Here is a 21,274-nt window from a genome sequence, read left to right on the forward strand (position 1 = left end):
AAACTTGTTTTTCATGGCAACCTAAGAATAAAATTAAGGCAACCCATCATCTTTTTCAACAAGACATAAGTACACCCTAATCATATCGGTCCACCTTTCTCGGAGATATTTGTTCGGAGAGAGTTTGGCTATTGTCGCAGTCGAATTTTTTGACCAACAAAGTCATAGAGATATCCTTTAAAATGCTTCACAGGTTTTATCCAACTAATCGTTATTTGCAGAAACTCAAGAAAGACATTGATGTAAGCTGTGTGAAGAGTTTAGAGACACGCTGGTACATTTATTCTGGTCTTGGCCGCACACAAAACAACTGTGGAGTAAATTTCCACGATTTGTTGCCGATCACATCCACCCTCAATTTACATTACTTAATCAATTTGCTCTCTATTTTATATTCACAAATCCAGATTCTTAAGCAAAAAGACAAACTTTTCAGAGCTGACTGTACTGCACTTCTTCAATATCTGAATGTAAGAACAAAAAAAAAAAACATTAAAACGTATAACCACTGTAAGCTTTACAAGATATTTAGCTATTTTATTTTTTATTTGTATCACAACCTTTAGTTTCCCCTGTTTGTAGACACAAGTTGTATAAGATGCTGTAATGCTTCATAATAAATATGTTTTAATGAATCATAACAGCTCGGCCACCTGATAAACTGATCAAAATGCACATGGATTAACGAGTCTGACACTGCACTGCGAGGGTGGCTCTTTATCGGGCTGGTGACACAACAGAGACATTGTAGATATGTATATGTTTAAGTTACTTATTTACTTGTTTTAAAGACTCTTACATAACAACGAATTGGTGCATTGGTTTGTGTTCTCACTGCAGGATTTTTGACTAACAGGACACATCTGTTGACATCACCACGGTGTGATTGCACCTTTAACCGCACGGGGGAGACAGAGGTTCACAGATGAATATAAATCAGGGGAAGGCTGACATTAAAATTCCTTCACACACTCACACACACACACACACACTGCATACTGCCAGTCAAATGGTTTAAGCACAATGTACTCCAGCAATTTTAGTTATATCTCAACCACTGTAATTATAATTTAAGGGGGTATTCCAGGAATTTAGTATTGCACTTCCATCAAGACAGATTCATTAGTTAATTAATTGCAGTAAAAATAGTGGTTTGGTCCCTCTGACTGATACATTATTATATATGACATCATTAGATTATTAATACTGAATCATCAGTGTTAGAGCAGCATGTTACTGTTGTAGCTGCTGGAGGTGGAGCTAGTTTCAACTACTTTATATACAGTTAGCTAGTTTAGTCCAGTGGTTCCCAACCTAGGGGTCGGGTCCCTCCAAAGGGTCATCAGATAAATCTGAGGGGTCGTGAGATGATTAATGGGAGAGGAAAGAAGTTCTGATACACAAATCTGTTTTCAGTTTTTGAACTTTTTCTCTAATCTTTCATTTTTGCTGAAATATTGGATGATTTGAACATTCACTGAAATTAAGCCATGTGAGAAGTTTAGAGGGAAAAATCACTATTTGGTGGAGCTGTTAACAACTCATAGACATCTGAAATGTGACCCCGACTACACACTGCTTTATGTAAGAGGTCAATGTTGGAAACCACTGGTTTCATCTTTAACAATGTGTTGTATTTTAAAAGCTTGTTATATTATCCATTGTGTCAAATCTTCATCTGAAAATAACTAAAGCTGTTAAATAAATGTAGTGGAGTAGAAAGTACAATATTTCTCTCCGAAATGTAGTGGAGTAGCATAAAGTAGCATAAAATGGAAATACTCAAGTAAAGAACAAGTACCTCAAAATTATACTTAAGTACAGCACTTGAGTAAATGTACTTAGTCACTTTCCACCACTTCTTTCAGTCTCTAGTAAGGGCTGGACTTCAAAAATGCTCCTACAGTTCCTACAATGCATGTGAATCATTAGACCTTCTGTCTGTTAAGTGCCCTTATCTTTCAAACTTGACACACCCAGTTTATAACACAGGTTTTCTGGAAAAATATTTGACAGAAATTATATAATCAGGTTTATTTTCATAACCCTAAAGTCCTCCTCCTCTCAAAAATGTGTTTTGTGTATATTTACCTCACTGTAATGTTTGTGCTTCACTGTGCAGAATAATGTATGTGCAGCGTTTGTTTTCACATTCATTTGCTGAAGGGGAAAAGTTTCTCTGCAATCACCTTAAATCTGAGTAAAGGTATGTACCCATTAGCATGATTTCTGACATCACAATTAGTTTGGGGCCAGTCAATGCTCAATATACATATTTTTCAGTGAAGTAGGACACATCTTGCCTTCCAGCAGTTTAGCTTTTGAGATGAAAAATATTTGCATATTCTTAGATTTTGTATTGTTGAATGAAAGAAAAGGAAAACATGTCTGGATTGGATCTTTCATAAAACCCCCTTGAGAGCAACACAACACCTTACACAACTGTTTCCACAGGCTGAGAGTGACCCTTTAATGGTACGTATCCCCAAAATAACAGTTTGTATATGAGAACAGAATTATGTGTTTATGTCACGTGAATTTTATTGGATTGGAAATGGGCTGGATCGAATTGGCAGTGGATTAGATCAAGCTGATTGGATCCGTGTAGTAGAGGAAGAAGTTCAGGTCCTTGTAAAAGTAGCAATATCACATTATAAAATCAAAATTTCACATTTTATTATTAAGTATTATCAGCAAAATCTACTTTAGTATCAAAAGTAAAACTACTCATTACACACTAGACACACATGGCCTCTGTCTGTGATAGATTATTGAATATCATATTACTGGATTTTTATTACTAATATCAAATGTATGTAACATCGGTGGTGGTGCAGTTGATTGTAACTATTTTTTATATTGTTTGGTAGTTGAATCTACAACAATGCATCATATTCTATATACTTATCATAGGGTTTAAATGTAAAATATAATCTCCAAAGTAACTAGAAAGCATATAATGTAGTAAAAAGTATAATATTTGCCTCTAAACTGTGATGGTGAGGAGTAGAAATGTTTCATCTTTTGGTAATAAAAAACATGGGCATAATTTTTCATTATAATGCAATTCAATACAATCGCCTTGCAACAAATAAAAAGAACACCTTAAAACATATTGTGGTGCTTGTACTTTGGGGCATTTATGTTTTGATGACAGTTGTTTGTTCAAAAGTTTCCAAACAGAATTAAGTTGCTAATTTATAGAGCAAGAAAGGTGCGATATAGGTTTAATAGGGCATCAATTCATAATCCTACAGCATGCAGTGATATTTCAGGGGATAGTGTTCTTCCAACTTTATGGTAACAGTTTGCAGAAGCTCCTTTCCTGTTTCCTCCATGCACAAAACCAGCTCCAAAGAAATGCTTTTCCTAGTTTGGTGTAGAAGAACCTGATTGGCTTGCACAGAGCCCTGACCTCAACCTCATCCAACACCTTTGGATGAAATGGAAAGCTGACTACAAGCCAGGCTTTATCGCCCAACATCAGTGGCCGACCTCACTAATTCCTTTTGTGTCTGAATGGGAGGAAATCTCTGCAGCCACAATCTTGTGCAAAGCGTTCCCATAAGGCTGTTCCAGCAGACAGGACTGGCCACATTATGAGTTGTGAGAGTTAATTTGGAGAAGCAGCCAGTCAGCAAATCCAGACAACGAGAGAGAGAGCTTTAAAAGCCCACCTATATGTGAAGCCGTCCGTATTATGCAGGTTTGCTAATGATGCTCTTTGTTTGTTGTCATTTGTCTAATGTGATATTTGCTCTCATGTGCAAACTCTCTGCCTCATCATGCTCGCCTAATAGCTGAGAGCGGACGTGGATGTAATACAGAAGGGAGAAAAAACGTGGAAAGATAGGACACCATGAAAAGTATCGAAGGAGAGTAAAGACAAAAAGGATTACCTTTTCTGTTGGTAATGTTCCTGAGCCCAATAAAGACTCTTTAATGGATATCTTTGACAGGAGACTGTGGGAATGTAATAGCCTGGTCTCTCTCCTCACCCATGTATGGCTCATGAGTGGAGGGGAATGCTGATTGTGTGCTGACTGACTTTAAAAGTGGCAGATGATGGAGCGCCAAAACATTAACAGGTTTTTCACTTTGCAATTTCGGGGTTTATATCATCGGGGAAATGCCTCTAAGAGGCAATAACATGGAAAGTGGTCTCTCAATGTATTCAAAGTTATCCCTGCACGTCTTGCGCTCTCCCTCTCAGAGCTTGTGTGACAAGTTGAGTGTTATATGACATCCCATGAGACTGAAGGAAATGGGCCACACTGAAGAGCAATATTACTTCTGGAATGAATAAATCACTGCTGGCTAAAAGCTATCCAAGCTTGTGTGTTGTCAGATGAAATGGTTATGAGATTAACATTTAGTAAAAGTATGTTTTAGTACCATCAGTCACAAAGACAATTAAAGTACTAAAATAAAAACCACTTGAGGTGACGAGGGAGGCAAATCAAAGAGCTCTGGGCAGGGAATGTTCTGAAGGAATTTATTTAGAAAGGAGAAAATCTTCTGGAGTAGAGATACACAGTTGGGATGATAAAGAAATAGAAAATTGCGTTTAAGTGAAAGAGTGATAGAGACACTATCAAATAGTTGCATCTAGATTGTAGTGCAGCAAGGGGAAGATACAATTCAGTGGAGAGTCAAAAGTAGATTATGGTTGCTTTCTGGAAGTTAACAACTAGAAAAGAAAAAACTAAACTGTTCCTTAGTTCAAAACACCAACTACAGGAGTGAGAGGAGTGTTAAAGTGTTTTTATTTTAAATTTCTCTATAACATTATAGAATCCTTGCCACACTCCACTGAATGATTTCCATTCAATAATTGCATGATTCATGGTAAACTGACCCACTCAACCTCTCTTTGGCCTTATGAACCAACACCTTTTTCATAAGACTGTTTCTTTTTGCTAATTTGTGTTTATTGGGTAGCATTTTTGATATACGCTTCAGATATTACATATATTTTTCTTCAAAATCTAGGATAAGAAAGATCTATGCTCCTCACCAAGTCGCTCCTATCATCCAACACTTCCCGCTTTAGTCTCTCAGGGCTATCCAAATGGAACTGATATCTGAATGAATTATCTTAATACAGACCCAGAACCAGAGAAAATAATGACAGAAAAATTAAAATTAAATATGAACAAGATCAAACACAGCAGGGATAAATCTGCAACAGTCAATTTGTATAATTACTTTGATACACACAACCTCGCCACTCTCAAGTGTACAGGCCTATCATGTAAGCCTATCTAGAACCAATCTTCATAAATCTTCGGCTGAAAATTTTTGTATTTTTACACTAAAAAACAGTGCCATCATGAATATTAACAACTAGGTGAAAAACAGCCGTCTGCAGCACAAGTACACATAAAAACATCAGTGTAAAACAATTCACTCATTCCCAAATGCTCTGGTGTGCTGGTGGCTGATTTTGCAGCCTCGATCATTGATTGGGGTGGCTTCCACTTGAAGTATGGCTCCAAGTCTGCCATCTTAAATGTCATTAGAGATGTCAGTGATCCCTCCAGGGCCAGGTTGTGTCTAGTTTTTGTTTTGTTCATTCCCACCAAAGAAAATACCCAGTCTGCATCAGCATTGGAGTGTGGCAGGACTAACACCAGTTTAGCAATGGCGGAGAGTCTCTCAAACCTGCCCACCCCTGACACCTGTGAAACATGAACAACAGGGATAAGATGCACCATTAATACATTTAGACAAGTCAATGAAAATTAATTGAAGTTTTCAAATGAGACATAGATTTCTGACCTTGTGTTTTAAGCTTGCCATGTTGGCCCAGAAGCCCTCAGTGTCTGGGTCTGCTGGCAAGCGAGGCATAGACATTGTCTGATAGTCCAGGAACTCCTTCCCCAATGCATCATGTTCCTGTGAGCTGTGGTTGGGGAGACGGTGCACATACCTTTTTTGACGAGAAACAAGTGTTGAGTTATAAACTTCTACTCACTCCATATGAGATATACGTAAGGTGAAAATGAGTAGTTGTTAAGAACAGCTATCTTTGTTTTTATTTGTTATTAATTTCTGAAGAAATCAATATATACATTTTACCTGTCCACAAAGTAAAGGGCTTCCTCCACCCCACATTCTGCCCTCTGCCTCACATCTGGCATGCCTCAGCAAGGAGTCTCTCAGAGGCAGCCTTTGTCATCCGATTTGACTCTTATCAGCCTATTCAATAGGTGTTATCAGTGTGGGTGCATCGGATCCCAAAACTCATGGTTCGGATCATATCACGGATTTGAGTCACAGATTGGATCATTTTTTGGAAAAAAAAAAAAAAAAAAAAAAAAAAAGAAAGGGGGGGAATGAATAAAACTTTTGCTTTCCATATATTCTGTAAAACACTTTGCCTATGGTCTTAAATTAAAACAACATTCAAGATGTCCAATGTTTATAAAAAAATTAAATATATAAAATATTCAAAGCTCAATTGTTAAATTAAATTGTTGTTATTGTTTGTTCATGCACCTTGAAATGAGTCTTTACATTTATTGCCAAAGCACAAGTTATTATAGTTCAACAGAACAATATAGAGAACATTTTTCTACAGAAAAATATCAAGGTAGCATATCAGAAAAGTTTCATAAGAGTTGTTTTGTACTAGTCTAATGGTTGTTGTGGAAAGCACTAAAAACTCTTTGGTAGTTTATTTTAGGAATTCAACACAAACCTGATTATATTTTTGACAAGAAATACATCAAAGATCTTACTAAATTTGCAGAGAGACAGTCTACTAAATATTTGACAGCTTTGGGATGATCATTACTAAAATGTGTGTGTTCCTGCTGAAGTGCAATCCTATTTGCTGACAAAGAATGTTTTAAGTAAAGGACTACTCGAGATGCACTTTGTTGTGAGAAGTGTATTTCTGATTGCAAAATATGAGAGCAAGATTATTGAATGCTCCTAATTTTTTTTCCAGGGACTATGAAAGATATAAAAGGGTGGTCAACTTTTGGTCAAGAACACAGGGAGAAATACGAGCATGAGGCTTCCAAGGCATAGGACCTTAGTCCAGAAATGAGGGCCAAAAAAATAAAGAAGCATGTACAGCAGCTTAAGTTAGAGTTTTGTTAGAGCTACTGTATTTCTTTAAAGTGCCCAAGGAGTTGTATAAAGCGAAGTTTTACCTCAGTGAGTTGACATGATCTTGTTTAGGTATAATACCAAGCAGGACTACATTCAAGTGTTAATGAAGTTTAATGGTAAAATGAGCCATGAAAGTGAGTTAGTCAAAATTTCATTGTTGAATATAAAAAAGGTATAATGGTTTCATTGCACTCACCTCACCAGTTTTTTGGAGTAAACTTTATTACAGATCTGCATGAAAGCATAAGAAAATTGTTTAGTTTTAACTTAACTTCTTGGGCACTTGGCAAAAACGCTGCAGCCTTTCTGGAGTCGACTGACACCACAAACAAGTTTCCTCTTCATTTTGCAAGTGATATCTTTAAAAGAGTCGAACACCTTATTTACATGTCTTTCAGCTGAGCAGCATTTATACATATTGGGTACATCTCAAGTCACTTATTTGATCTTTCTTCGCTCCTCGCCTGAAGTTGTTCCTGGTGCGCCATTTTGACGGGCGTCCCAAGTCTCTTATTTCTGCTCTGAGGAATGAGGATCGAGAAGTGAGGAGGGATCTCTGAGGAGCGAGGAGACATGAGAGCAGCCTTTTACCAGCTGACATGCCCCCTTATTGGATATCAGTTATTGATTTGATGCTGCAGCTTATCGGACTGATCTGATACATCACAACATCACTGCAGTTTCATACCGAAATAGAGACAGATTACAGATTAAATTTAAATTTAAGTGTATCACACCCAAGTTTTATGTTTTGTTTTCTGATTCATCATCTAGTTAAAAAATCTGTTAATTGTCGGTCTGATCAACAAAAGAACCATAAACAACGTTCTTCATTTATTAGATTTTTCTTTTCATGATCCATTATTTCCCCCATTTAACTGTTTCTTGCTGACAGACAGACTCTTCCTGACTTTAATTTTATCCAAAATGACAGTTGAACACATTTTTTACACCATTCATCATCATTTCCATTCAGTCACATGTGAGGCTGACCACTCCTGAGCCTCAGGTTCGATATGAGTTACATAATTTCCATTTTCCCTGAAACATTTAGCCAAATACTTATTTTCCAGTGTTCAAAAGACACCCTTATCATATTCTCATTATTAAATAATGAATTCATAATCAGAATATCAAAAAATGCAGATGCAAATAATCAATAAATAATATAAACGCATTCTGCGAGTAGACATGGCTCCTGTGCCTCTGAGCAGGACACAGTACACAGTATAAATACAGAATGCAGGTTTTTATTCATGTTTATGTTTTATTTGTGTTTATGAGGAGGTACACTTCAGTCAAAGGCTCCCCATAGCCTCTTCAATCTTGGTTGATTGTCTGTGAGAGAAAACAAAGATACAACTTACACACAGTGTTATGCAAGTCATGTTAGACCAGTTAACTGCTTAAAATTTCATTTCAATCATTTATGTAGAACTGGCTGAAAAGTGGATACCTGCCAGAAAGCCCTTGTGATCGGTGCTACCTTTAAACCAAAAGCCCACATCAACCACAACGTCCTCTATATCAAAATTTGACACCTGCAATTAAACATTTTTAGTAAATTCATCCCCTGCACATCACCTAAATATTAAACATATATTCAACCTACACTTACCTCAGCAAAGGCAAGACCTGCTTGCTTTGAAATGTTGTGTAAAACATGCCAACAATTCTTGATGCAATTAAATTGCGTTGTCTGATGTCGACGGCTTCATTGCCTACAGAGAGGCCGACACAGTTGCACCATGAACCATCTGTCTTTTGGAAGATGAACTCTCCTGTGGCAGATCTGATTCCAGTTGTGGTGCACATGCCAAGGAACCGATGGGCCCCCTTGTTCACATCGAACACACACACACACACAGTAAGTGGGTTCACCTTTTCTCTTCCTGCAATGACAAAAGAATTAGCCCATTACCTTAAGGAGAATTAAACAAATATAGTAAAAACAGAATCCTATGTGGTTTCTTGCTCCAGCTTCTCCTTGCTCATCTGGGGCTCCTGCAGGACAACATTTCATCCCACTTTTGGTCCTCCGGATATGGGGGAAAGAGGCTCCTGCTGTTTTTTTTTTGCCACCAACTTTCATCACTACCTACTGTTAGAACAGCAAATTAAAGTCAATTTCAGTAACACCCAGTCCTGACAGCCAGTGCTACAAGTTTGAAGGGACATCCTGTGTCAGCTTTGATATAGAACAAGAACCTTAAGGACTTAACGCTGGTGTATACTTGAAGCAAATTGATTTGTACAAAGTGTTGTCTGAATCTGCTTGAAGGCAAAAGTGTTTAGAGCTGTTAAAAATGGCTGCACTCAAAGGAAAGGGAAAAAAAAGCTTGCCGTCGTAGAGAGGGGGGAGATGTAAAGAATGACAAGGTTTCTTCAAAGGTGTTGATAGTGTTGCACTTGTTTGTACACATGAAAGTGACAGAAGTGATCGTGTGAAGAGTGAAAACTTTCTCACTTCATCACACCTGGCCAATCGCTGATTGTAGTGCTTGATTGTGAATTGTTGTTTTCGGACACTGTCAAAAGTTGTCAGATGCACTCATCCAGAAGGGGAACTTTTTTATTGAAGTGCAATGTTGTCTTACTGTCATGGTTGCAGTTTCATTTTCTGTATTTCTCTTACTGTCAACGAATCTCATGCTAAGAGCCAAACCAACTGATCAATTTGATCTATTGATCTACACAAGTATTGTGTGTGTATCCAAAGCCGGATGTATCTTATTCCTCTGTGCTGTTGACCTCAGTTGTTACCCAAAAATGTGCTGAGATGTATAATATCACAATCTCTTAACTGCAGTACACTGTACATTTTAAAAAACGTATGTATAAAGTCAAGAGGTTGTGATATATAGCACAACAAGCTAGTTGTAAATGGAAATGTGTTCCTGTGCATGCACAGTGGCATCTGCCTTATACATAACTACTCTCTGGAGACTGAAAACATGATCACTATTATTAGTCTTTGGAGCTGTTTTAGCGTGATCAAACTGTTCATAATGAGGGAACATGTCACTCAGTGAAGACTTATGGTAGCTTTGATTTCTTCTGTGTGGGCGTTGATTGACCGCTGTGATTGACAGTTCACTCACCTGCTGCTCTCCCTGGCTGCGAGACTCACTCTGAGTCAGACTATTGTTGCAATATTTATTAGATTAATGTTACTTGATTATGATACCTGCCCTGTAAGCACAATTTAGCTAACAGGGCAGGTATTGTCTCTGAATTCTTTTCATAAATACCTCAGCTCAGGTTGAGAGACGATCTAAAATCCTATCTGCAGTTTTCATGAAACCGTATAAACTAATGTTTGCTCAAGTGTGCACCACTCGGTGTTCCCAGTAAGCTAGCATTAGCTTTGGTCTGAGGTAGCAGGACATGTTTCCAGAGCAAGAAAGACACCCTGCACTCCTTATTTGGAAGGTCCTGGCTCCAAACGGAAAAGATGGCACCGACTATAAGCAGCAACTCTGGGCTTCAAACCAGCTCCAATGCAAACTAATGGGTGACGTCACACCTCGCTATGTCCATCTTTATATACAGTCTATTGTCTGGAGTGTGTGAATAGAAAATCAAATTCTTTTCATTTCTGTGCTGCTACTTTCAGATTATCATACAGATTAATGTTGTGATATGCTCAAAATGTGAGGAATCTATCCAAATGTGTTAAAATCTGATACAATTCATAAAAAAAAAAAAAAAAAAGGATAGGAGTTAACTTTAGTTACTCAGCAACTATGGATTTTGGTAACAAAACGCTTCGTTGTGTTTTCCAGCAGCCAGGCCTTCAGTTTGACTTGTGGTGCTTCATTAGGAAGCAATCATGCTCTCACTGCCGACTTCATCACTCAAAAAGAAACACTGTTTTTGTATTGATTCATATAAAAACACACACACAAGAAAAAAAAACAAGAACAAGCATCAATATTTGTGTGTAACCTTCCCGAATGTTTCTGACCCCTTTGCAGCTCAAAGTGCTGTACATTAAAATGTGGAAGCGTGCAGGAGCAGCACATGTCCGGGCTCTTAAATTAAACCAGTGACAAGAAACACCAAGTGACTTAATGATTCATTCCAGATCAATTTCTCTGTTATGTTCACTGTTTTCTGCCAAACACAATGATGCATAAGAATGAAAATCAGTCACTCTCGCCAAGCACAGCACCACTGTGACTTTTTGCTTTCTGACCTTTCATGGCATTTGGAAAGGGCAACACTGCACACAGATGGTGCATACGCATATGCAAATTGATAATGTTAGGTGATGGAGGTGGTGGGATGTATCAGTGATTCAAATAATTTGCTCTGCGCCTTGATAATGCCTCTCGATGACAGCAGTGGCACTGATATTTGATTTTTGGAGTTATTTTCATGGTGTTACAAAAACACACATTACTGTTTACTGTTAATTATCTAAAATACAATACATATCCAATCAGTCTGAAGTGAAATGATACAAAAATCTCAAACTGAAGGTGCCCTTTGAGGGGGAGAGAAGACCAGACTAAAATTTTAATGGTTTTGACTTTTGACCTTACTGTCATTAGATATTTGTCTCCAGCTGAAGTTAATTCCACATGCCATAAATCACTGAACTACACACTGAATAAATGCTCTTTTTTTCCAGCGAGACCCTTGACCTCCACTAACATTTTTATTGGAGAGGCAGACATGAAGGCGGTCAGTGGGGGTTCAATAAATATTAGCTTCTATCAGTATATTTATATGCAAACTACCTGATAATGAGGCCATCAAGGTCATTTTGACATGAGGTCACATTATTATCTTATTAGAGACTCAACATTAAAAAAAAACAAAACATACAAAGGCTCCATTTATGTTGTAAAAAAGTTACACATTTCATTCATAATATAATATCATGATAACATATTTTCCACTACTGCTGGTTGACTCCATTACCTTGGAATCCACATAGAAAGTGAGACGTGAGCGGCATGTAAGCACTATTAAAGCATTCTGTCTGTTCAATCCACACCGACTCCGGCCTGCGATGGCCGTCTCTGTCCACAGAACCAGCCTTCTGTCAGCAGCAGCTCCTGACAAGCTGGGAGGACAGTGGCCGGCCAAACCGTCTTCACCAGACTGACTGACAGGAGAAATACAATGAACCAAAAAAGTTTTCATGTAGGCTCTAGGGGAAGAAATCAACACTGTTTTCATTTATTGATTCATTGATTTCCTCACCCACCACAGCGGGCGAGGGGAAGCTCATATAGCCTCACCAGGAGACTTAAGTCAATATTAATACTGTTAACAAGTTCAGAACATATAAACAGCAGATTTCTGTGATTTAAACAGCTGTCTGGAGGTAACAGTTCACTAAACGCACCAGAGGAGAAAAAAAAAAGGACATGTGAAAAGATGCAGGGGGTCCCAGGGTGTCTAGGAGTCTGTTTGGATTGCTAGTTTTGATAAAATGGAAGCATATCTGACATGAAAAACTGGCTGTAAGATTTAAAACAGAAGGAAACCAGATTAAAGTGTTTATATGCCACAGCACACTAACTTGTGCGAATGCTTATTATTCCATTTTGGGGATAACGCTATTCATACTTTGATTTCAATATCTATTTGACCAAGAAAATCTGGCAAAAATATGTTAATTTCAACACATGCATCCTACTAAGGACAAGTGTAACTCAACAAGACATTTCTCAACAAAAGACATGGAGAGTGTCTCTAATCACAATAATTTCAACCACTTTGTGTTTTATGACACAAAATCTTCGATAAGAGATCATTTTGACACAATATTTACAAGTATTAGACTATTGCTGCCTGAATCTGGTTATTCCTTGTTTGGGTCCTTTAGTTCCAATAATGGGAAATCTTAATGCTGCAGCATACAATGGTATTTTAGACAACAGTGTGCTTCCACCTTTGTGGAAATAGCTTGGTACAAAGCCAGGCATATAAATAAATGTTTTTTCCTAGTTTAGTGTGGAAGAACTTGATCGGCCTGCACAGAGCCCTGACCTCAACCCCATCCAACGTGTTTGGGATGAGCTGGAACACCAACATCACTAATGCTCTTATGGCTGAATGGGAGCAAATCCCAGCAGGTAGGTTCCAAAATCTCGTGGAAAGCTTTCCCAGAAGTGAGGAGGATCATCTGAGTTACCTGTCAGATTAGAAAATTACTTCAGCTGCAACATGAAGCCTGTGCCATTGAGACTTCAAGCTATTACAACAGAAACTAGACAAAATTCTAGGCAGAAAACTTACTTGTGTTTTAACAACTTTTAATCATTCAGGGAACCACAAAATCAATGATTTGACCTAGTTTAACCCTGTTTTAAGAAGACAGAGCTCTATTTATTGTCTAAAATGTCAGTCCTGAAATTTGACAAAACACACTGTGAAAGTCACTCAAAAGTAATTCTGAAGTTACCAGCAAAATTGTTTGAGAATCATTTTCTCTGAGCTTTAAACCTTGGCTCCCTTCTCTCCTTCTAGGCTCTCTCTGTCTTGTTGATATTCAAATAAACAAGAAGGCTGAATAAGAGTTCATCCTCGGGTCTGAGAAAATCTCATTTTGCCTGGCTGACATTTATGTGAAAGAGAAGAAATAATAGCTCAGGGTTTGTGACTGTCAGTAAGCTTTGGGGAGGAGAGAAGTATGTGTATATGTGTGTGTGTGTGTATGGAGGGGGGGGGGGGGGGGGGGGGGGGGGGGGGGTATTTAGAAACTGGAATTGATTGGTCAGTCAAATCAGTGACTCAACAACATGACTCCCTCCTCTTATAATTTGAAACTTTTCATGCACTTGAGGGTAAACATGCAGGGAATTGGAAGTGAAATATTGAAACAAAGTTGAAACCAATGTACCAAATCTGTTTTTGAATGCACAATGTGGGCAAAAAATAATTTAGTAAATTAATTTAAAAAAGTGCCAGGTTGCATCGAAACTCCTGCAATGAGTACATTAGTGGACATTTAACTCCTTACCGTCCAAAAAGCGTCTTAGATCAGCTGGGTTAGACCTGTTAGTTGTTCCAGAATCCAAGTTAAGGTCAAAGGGTGATCCACCTTTTGCTGCACTGGCACCTCAGAGAGCACTTTGTGCACAAAGCTTCATTTTAAAATGAAAATCTCTCATGTTTAAAACCACAGTTTTTTGACAATGTACAGATTGCGTTGGATAACCACTAAATGTCGATGTCAGATGTAATACATCAAGCGAGCAGTGAGCATGGAGCTAAGAAAAACAGACTAGTGGGAAAATTAACATTTCATTTTTTACAACCCAACCAAGTTTATTACTGGGAAAAGTTTGGCATTTATTTACATGAAATTATGGGGGTGGGTGGCCAATAATCCAGAGACAGAGTGCCATCATTGTGCCAGATTGTATGGTTTGATCATGGCTAGGAGGTAGGAAGGAGCAGTTCCCCTCACTGCCCTGTAAATTAGCACCAGAGTCTTTGAACTGGGTTTGAGCTGCAACAGGAAGCAAGTGTAGTGAATGGAAAAGTCAGGTGGTGAAGGGAAAACTTAAGGAACACCCGATGGGCAGCAGGATTCTGGACTAGTTGCAGAGGTTTGGTGACAGATGCTGGGGCTCCAGTGTGAAGGGAGTTACAGTAGTCCAGAGAGATGGGAGATGACAAGCACCTGGATGAGCAGCTGGGCTGGATCCTTCTAATGTTGTCCAGGAAGAATCAACAGCTAATAATGCAATGTTTGCAGAGAATGACTGCATTGTTCAGGATCGCTGTGGGTTCCTTGCTGACCAAGATGGTACCACCACAATGTTGTCAATGGTGATGGATAGGCCTCTGCACGGGTATTCTTTCCCCTGAAGGAACACAAGCTCACACTTATCAACATTGAGCTTTAGGTGGCGACTCAACATCCACTTCAAGGTATCTGCCAGGTAAACAGTGATGTTAGTCAGGTCGGAGGAATGAGTAGAATAGATGGGTGTTGTCAGCATAGCAAGTAGAAGTCATGTGAGTGTATGACAGTGCCAAGTGTCCTTATGTAGAATTTTTTGAGAAGTCTGAGATTTCTTCATACAATGGAGAACTGGAATTCATTGAAACAATAATATAAAAATAATAACAGCAACATATCCTTCCAGAAACATTGTCCCTGTCACTCTAGATAATCCACAGATTTTATGAAAGTAGTTTTCATTGGAACTACTTTCTACCAAATAAATATGGGCCAAGATTTTGGTAGTACCAATGGCCCAAACCAACTAGGTCATAGGACAACAATGACAACATGGATGGCAAGGGCTCATATTCCCTTTTCAACCAGCAAATAAAGCAATGTATCCCCATATGTACTGTATCTATTCTCTGGCTGAAGAATGAATCTCCTAAATTATACCAATTTGGCCATAAAATACTCAACAGAAGACACTTTTGACAGATTTTTGTGCTCAGCGGAGCTTCTGGAAAAATAAAAAAGTCAAAAGAAGCCTCTGTGCGTGTGTACAGCCTTGCTATGTCTGCAGAATGGAAAACTAGATTAAGTTTCTGGAGGTTTAGTGAGAAAAGTGTGAAAGCCAGTTACAATAAGAAGCTCAGTCAGTCATTTATAAAAGCCCAAAATTGCATTTCATCACCAGAGAGAAAGTGAGGCGGGGATAAAACACCTCAGGAGAGAAAAGGAGAGAAATTCAGACTTTGTTGGAGATTGTTTTTTTCCCAGGTTCATAACACAGACTGCAGCTACGACTGAGTGTGTGCAGAAGCTGCTCTGTTTGTCTGTCAGGCATCTGTTGGGGTCAAAAACAAGATATTATACATATTATACACAACACATGTCACATGAAACTCGCTCTGGCCAACAAGCTGTCATACACTAACGGCAGAATAGACTGTTTGTCTGTGACTAAATGACCTTTCCAAAAACAAATCATTTCCTGATCTGGCCTGGTTTAAGCTTAGGCAACTTAAATGACTTGTTTCAAGGTTAGAGAGAGGTTGCCATCATAGTTAAAACAACAACTGTTACTGAGGGCGTTTCCAGACCTGCGCTGTTTCATCCAGTTGAATTGGACTCTCTCGGACAGCAATTGTACTGGTGTGCAGACCAAAACAACAGAGACCCTTTGAGGATGTGGTCTCAGTATGACTTTGTGTCTCTACACTGTAGTTTGTCAGTAAATAATTTTCTTGTTTATTGTCAAACTAGATAAGACTATTTAGATTAGACCACAGTGTTGCGTTTACATCACAATATAGTCTTCCACCCTTGAGGCAATCAGATAGGAGATGGCCAACAACTTTACTGTTTTGGTTGAGTCTCTTCAATAATCAGAGAAAAGACAATAGAGAATTTAACAGATAAAGAGACAGATATTTTCCTTAGGAATTGGTGAAGACCAAAAAGAGCTAAAAGAGTGAATATGCACTTAAATTTATCAGGTCTGCTGGATGTGTGGATCTGTCACCTGTGGTGAGGATCGGTTCTCAGCCCCATCCTGTTTACCCTCTATAGGCTCCCCCTTGAACGTGTTATCAGCAGACATGAGATGTCTTTTCATTGCTATGCTGATGATACCCAGCTGTACATCAAAACTGCCCCAAGCCCTTCGGCAGCCATGTCACGCCTCACCTGTCTTAAGGAGATAAAGGACTGGATAAACACAAATTTCCCCCAGTTAAACAGCAGCAAAACTGAATCTCTCCTTATTGGCACTCCACAAACATCAGACATCAGATTCAGTCATGCCCCATACCTCATCTCACCTTTGATGGCCAGGACATCCCCCTTTTCCTCCTTAGTCACTAATCTGGGTGTTAGGTTTGACCCTCACCTGACTTTTGATGACCATATAAGAAACTGGTCCATGCCTTTATCTCCTCAAGACTGGACTACTGCAATTTGCTCTTCACAGGGATCCCTGGCAGGAGCATCCAGGAGCAACCAGTACATTCAAAACAGCACTGCCAGGATCCTGATGAGAGTGAAACATATAACACCAATTCTGTTTTCATTGTACTGGCTCCTTCTCTCCTTCAGGGTTGACTACAAAGTCCTGCTGCTCATATGCAAATCCATAAATGTGCCTCTCTACCTACAGGAACTGATCACACCACAAACCTCCACCCACACTCTCAGATCTGCCAGCATCTTGCTCCTCCAGGCCCCCAGTACTACGCTCCGCAGCACGGGGGAACGAGCCTTCTGCTCTGCTGCACCACGCTTGTGGAACAGCCTTCCAAACCATCTGAGTGCAGCACAGACCTTAATCTCTTTTGAAAAAGGCCTAAAAACCTTTCTATTGAGGAAGGCTTTTTCATCTTAACTCTTATTATTTTCTTAAGGTTGTGTGTGTGTATGTTTTTTTTAATGCTGTAGCACTTTAAGATTCACTATGAATAAAAAAAGTACATATTAAATGTATTATTATCTATTATGATCTCTCTAGTGCAGAAATTATGAAGTTGAGGATCTGCTTCTTTTGTAAATTGAATGTATTTGGGTTTTAGACTGCTGGTCAGACAAGACAAGCGATTTGAAGACATCACTTTGGTCTCTGGGAAGTTGTGAGGGGGATTTTTCATTTTTCTGAAATTTTATAGACGTAGTAATTCAGCATATAATCACAATCTAGTTGCACCCATGTATCTCTGATAAGCCAATATCAACCTCTCATTTTTTTTGGAGTTCATTTATTTGTTAACTGAACTTTTAAAGCTATTGTCATGACTAGATTATGAAAATCTCACATTAAAATCCCCCCCATCAACCCACACACTCAACCTGACTGACCAAAATTGTGAGCGGCAGTTTTGCAATTATCAGCCATCCCATGAAAAGACCATTAACAGACTGCGTTAAAGTTAATTAACGATCAGTCAGTCAGGTAAAATTCCTCCACATCTTTCTGCTTCATTAAAGCTGAATTTCAATCGTGGTCTGTCACTTACAACACATCACAAGGCTCGTCAGCTAGTGATTGCTGGGCTGATGGAAACACACCCAGGCTCGCTGTGTGGTACCTCTGATGTCCCATCAGTATGTTTTAGTTGCATCCTGAATATTAATAGAGCCAAAAAGTGCCCAGAGTGGAATGAGTTTGCTTCAGCATGGAGCCTTGATAAGAGGTGATTAGCAAAGTAGAGACAGGCGATACAATGCAACATGGAGACAAAACCCAGATGGTCATGTTTGCTGATTAGAGAGTAAAAGCCTTCTCTATGAGAGTATAATGTGGTTCATTATACAGCAAAAAGCCTGTACTTGGCTCTAAAAAAGGTGTTGACTTAGCACTCCTAGTCTGAGAAACAGACCTCAAACACAGCCTCAGTCCAACACATAGTCCTATTTTTGCTCTGGCTACCACAGCAGAGGAAAATTAGACCTGTGGTACCCAGTTGACCTATCTCCCCATTTCTCTCTTCCCTCATTTCCTACCAAATCTCAATGTGTCTCTCTACTAATGGCTAAATGCTATTAAAAGAGAGATAAGCCTAGAGCTGCCATATATTGTTAAAATGCCAGTTTAGATTGAGATTAAATGTTTCAGCATCTTGAACTTACATTTGAGAATTTGAGTGACTTTAAATTGCATTTGATGGTTTGGAAAAGAGATTGTTTCTAAGGAAACTGTCCTCCCAAGAAAAAACAACAGCATCAGTCATTTCAGCAAATGCTGTTAAATGAATGTTGGAATTATTATCTTGTCAGTAGGTCACCTCACATTTCCAGACAGTCAGCATTGTTTTCTTTTAACCATGCCCTTTAACTAGCCAAGCATTTATTTTAACGCAAACCATGATTTTTCCCTAACTAAAGTTGTGTTTGTGCCTATACCTTATTTATAGTGTTGGGAGATCAGAAAACAATTTTATTTTTGCAACTATAAAATTTTTGAAACACTGGTGGAATTGTTTCTATAAGGCAAGGTGTCTCAATCTTCTTTCTGTTATATATTATATATGTCTGTTGTTATCTGTTGTACGGCCCTGTAACATGTTTGTCATAGTTTTGCAGTGGCAGTGGAGTTTTATAGCATGGAAGTATAGGCTATGCAATCAGGCTATGCACAGATAATGGGTGACATCTACTGAACCCCTTCTTTTTAGTGTTACATTTTGCCAGATCTGTCCCATGCTGCAGTAGTATGGAGTCAAATAATGGTCATAAATATTTTGAGCTTGTGAAATGGTTTGTGACTGTGTAAGAAAGTTTTGCAGCTGTAGATATATTTTGTGCATGTGGGAAAAAGTTTTGTGCACAAAGATATAATATGCACATGTGTAAAAAGATTTTGTAGCTGTAGAAATATTTTGTGTGTGTGTACTTAAAATTTCTGCAGGAATTTTTTCCAACAGTGAGGTTTCACAAAGTCTGAGAGACAGACACACACTCCTGTATGTGCTATTACGTTACATATCTCCATTCTTGCTTTGCCTTCAGTTTGAAAAGTTCCTGCCAGTGTTGATGCTGCTACTTTGGTAACACTAGCAGACATTTGCTGACAGAAAGCTACATTACTGTTCTATTCTGGGTATATAAAGCGTCCTTCCTTAACTTGAAACTATGCATTTGGACAACTGCATTGCCTTTCAATAACAGCAAACTGACTGCAAGCTAAATACACAACACATTAAATATTTACCAGTAATATCTACAGCATCCTCAAGTACAATTAGAGAGTTTGCACTGTTGTTCATCTTTCAAGACCTGCAAGGGGATGAACGCAACAGAACCATTTGCCCTCTGATTGGACCGATTGACTCTACGTTTGACCAATCAGATTCGGATGTAAAAAACAGAGTCAAAATTCATACTCGTAACTTGCAGTTTGTAGTTGTAACTTGAGTGTCACACACAAAAAGGTAGGAAATGTGTGTGTCCGTCTCTCAGACTTTGTGAAACCTCACTGTTGAAAAAAATTCCTGCAGAAATTTTAATTACACATACACAAAATATTTCACAGGCTCAAAATATTTATGACCATTATTTGATTCCATAGAGTAGTAGCTGCTGTTTTCAATGTAACCATGGATGTACACACAAAAATCAATTTACTGTTGTCATTAAAGACGATGTCTACTACTTCTCTGTTCATCTTCAGCTCCACACGTTTCCTCGACTCGAATTATGAAATTTGGATTTTCTGTCTTCAGTAACTGATAAAAGTTATAGTGAGCAATTAACATAAATCTAGGCTTTTGAGTGATGACATCTACCATGATTGTTTCAGCCTGGGCAGCAGCACATGCAAATATAGTGTTTACAAAATGCCCACTTCTTGTTGTCTTCATTTTTAATCCCTGTTGACATTCTGACAATGTCAAAAGGAATTAAAATGACACAATAAACCAATATGTCACACAAAAGCTGATAATACTTGCTGGGAAGTCTTGTGCTGGATTCTGGCTCGAACATGTACAGATGTATTTCGGAAGTTTGATGATTCAAGTAAAGAACAGCAAAAAGAAGCAAAATCTGACTGCTATTGTTTGTTTACATAGCCTCTGGATTTGCTGGAAGACAGCCAAGGGGCAGCTCCTCTAAGTTACCAGTCAGAACAGAGTGGGCTCATCTGGAGGGGGCCTTAAAGAGACAGGAGAAGCTGAACTCAGGGGCTGCATAAAGGGCCAATATAAGAAAAATAAGAGGTTTTTTGAATTGTAAATTATATAGAAGATATTCCAGTAGAGCCCCAGAATAAAAATATAGACCAGGAAATGTGCATGATAGTCCCCTTTTAGCTCACAGAGGGGAGATTTTGTTGCAAAATGTCTGTACAAAAGTTTCAGGGAAATCCATCCAATAGTTTGTGGGGGATTTCAGTCAGGAACAAAGGGATGGTCCAACCGACTATTGCTGTCATTGCCGTTCCAAGGAAACCATAAGTATTGCTTAATTTACCAAAAAAAAAAAAAAAATCTAGATAAATTGGTTTTCGCCTAAATAATTCAGAAGATGCTTCCTGTGATTGAAAACCAGATCAAACTGCACCAAATCCTTCAGGTAATACAATAAACAATTCATGATTTAATTAGGATGTGCTGCAAAATTTTAATCTACACTTTCTGCTTCACTGTATCCAATTTCCACCTTTTTTAAAATATAAAGAAGCCTCACTGTTTCGTGATTTTGCCATTATATCCATGACATTTTGCTACATGGACAACATGCTTTTAGCCT

This window comes from Thunnus thynnus, chromosome 13, assembly GCF_963924715.1.
Source record: "Thunnus thynnus chromosome 13, fThuThy2.1, whole genome shotgun sequence".
Taxonomy (NCBI): domain Eukaryota; kingdom Metazoa; phylum Chordata; class Actinopteri; order Scombriformes; family Scombridae; genus Thunnus; species Thunnus thynnus.